Below are 2,605 nucleotides of genomic sequence, written 5' to 3' on the forward strand. Positions count from 1 at the left end.
GTCCCAGTGCAATGTTCTATCCACTGCACCACCGCCTGGTCAGGGAAGATTTCTTAATATGGATGACAACTTAATGAAAACAACAAAAGAGACAATTGGAAACATAAATTTAAACTTTAAAAATATTTTATTTATTGCATTTAGAAAGAGGAGAGAGAAAAATGGGAGTAAAGTGCAGGAAACATCAACTCGTAGTCATTGCTTCTCATATGTGACTTGACAGAGCAAGCCTGGATTTTCAAACTGGTAACCTCAGCATTACAGGTCAACACTCTATCCACTGTGCCATCACAGGTCAGGCTAGAATATGAAATTAAGGTATATACTTTTCTTTGTTAATTTATCCTTCAATTTCTCTAAATATTAAATTTCCCAAAAGCAGTAATTTTTTTCTTCTAATCATTTTCTAAATGTTTCAATTACAGTGTATATACACTATTATTTTCAGGAATACAGCCCAGTGATTAGACATTACATAACTTACAAAGTGATCATACCCATAAACTTCATTTTAATCTGACACCATATATAAGTATTAGAGAAAGGGATAGACAGACAGGAATGGAGAGATTAAAAAGTATGAATTGGTTGTTATACAATAGTCATGGGAATGTGAAATATAGCATAGTAAATATAGTTAATAATACTCTCTAATGTTGTTATACTTAAAGCTGTCACAGAGGCCCCTTATACTCTTTTCATTTTTAAAAATTATTTTTTCTTTTACTGTACTAATTGGATTTTTTTTGTTTTCATATATACCAAATCACTGATTTGATATTCAGCTTTATCTACTCTACTGTTGATTCCTTATAAATTATTCTTCATTTCAATTAGTATAGTATATCTTTCATTTCTGACTGCTTATTTTTTATGATTCCTATGTATTTTTTCATGCTGTTGAAGATCTCACTAAGTTCCTTGAGTATCCCTATAACCATGTTTTGAACTCTGTATCTAGTAGTTTATTTGCCTCCAATTCATTCTGTTCTTTTTCTAGAGATTTTTTCTGTTCTTTTATTTGGAACCTATTTTTTTGCCTTCACATTTTGGTTGATTCCCTGTTTGTTTTTATGAACTAGGTAGAGCTGCTATATCTCCTAGACTTGGAAGAGTGGCCTTGTACAGTTAGTGTCCTACATTCCCACCTTCTGAATGTTAATCTGATACTGTAAACAGCAGTGGGGAGGGAGGGGCTCGTTTACATGGGCAAAGCACTTTCAACTATTTTAGCAACTTTCCTATGAAAGAAAAAAGTAGGACTCAAGATGGTTAATAGCTAATTTTAAACATGATCTCCACAGCTACTAGGTTAGGAAATAATACAGTTTTTGCCCTTGTGTCCCTTTTTCTTCTTGGATTTAGTTTTCCCCAGACCAAACTGAGGAGTGAGGAGTGCAGAAGTTGGACTAGAAAGGTCGTCTGTATAGTAGGCGTACCTCTGTGGCCGGGGTTGAGGAATTGGCTGTCCAAGAAAATATCCTTCCTCTTCTGAGTCGGAGGAGGAGCACCAGGAATCGTCGTGCTCTCCATAGAGTCCCAGGAACCGAGGCACTTCCGGGTTCTGCAACGCATAGTCGGAAGCGGTGTGGGCATACCGGCTATAGAGGTCAGCATTCTGGATGTACGCTTGGATCTCCCGGGCACTTCTATTCTGTATAAATTTCTCGTAGTTATCAGGGGTGTAAAGCCGCAGTCTGTCCTTGGGAGAGTATTTTCTCTCTGTGACAAGATTCAGGGCATTGTCGGAGCGGGACTTCCTACTTCTCCTACGGCAATGGTGATGAGACCTGGAGCCTCTCTCTTCAAAGTGGTAGACCCGTCTCCGAGTCCTCTCACTCATCAGGGGCTGCCGGATTTCGATGTCATAGTTTCCATTGTCGATGACATCATCTGAAAACTTGACCTGCTGTGGTCTGGACTGAGACTTGGATCTTCTGAGCACCGGCAGATGTACTGGTTTCTCCTCAGGCATGATTTTTTCTGGGCACAACTCCGAACTTAGACTCTTTAAGGACTCTGCACTCCTGTGCAGCATGGAAGAGTTCAAAGTTCCCATATTGCTCATTTTCTCACAATCTTCTGTCTCCATTTCCTCAAAGTTTTGCAGAGAATATAACAATGGCCTCGGCTTACCTTCTCCATCCACTGAAGCCCCAGTAATGTTAGACAAAGCCAAGGAGTCCATGGAATCCCGGACGCTCTGCTCTGGTTTCAAGTCTGACAGACACTCCAGGGAATCTTCTTACCACTGTGTTTGGTCATGGTTGTACCCCGAAGCCCCGTGGTCCAGATCCAGCTCCTGCAGCCTCCTGCTGCTCACCGGGCCTGGGTGGCTGCCATACGCTGAGTCTCCCAGTCCATCTTGTGACTGTGTCAGTGGCATAGTCACAAGAGCTAGGCATTCCAGGTATATCCCTTTGTGGTCTGTATGCACTCTGCTATTATATTTAGTTGAGCCTTGATTGTTCTGGCATAATTGGGAGGGATTAACAGCAAGGCAAATCAACTTCAAACAGCATCTGTGGCCCTGGCCAGTAGGCTCAGTAGATAGAATGTTGCCTGGGGTTCAATTTCTGGTCAGGGCACACAAGAAAAGTGACCA

General features: G+C 40.9%; 1 pseudogene; it reads right to left on the reverse strand.

Moving 5' to 3' along the window:
* Positions 1–1,312: 1,312 nt before the first annotated feature.
* LOC136317605 (prickle-like protein 1 pseudogene) lies at positions 1,313–2,386 on the reverse strand (annotated as a pseudogene).
* Positions 2,387–2,605: the final 219 nt, after the last annotated feature.

The sequence above is a fragment of the Saccopteryx bilineata genome, chromosome X (assembly GCF_036850765.1).
Source record: "Saccopteryx bilineata isolate mSacBil1 chromosome X, mSacBil1_pri_phased_curated, whole genome shotgun sequence".
NCBI classification, from domain to species: domain Eukaryota; kingdom Metazoa; phylum Chordata; class Mammalia; order Chiroptera; family Emballonuridae; genus Saccopteryx; species Saccopteryx bilineata.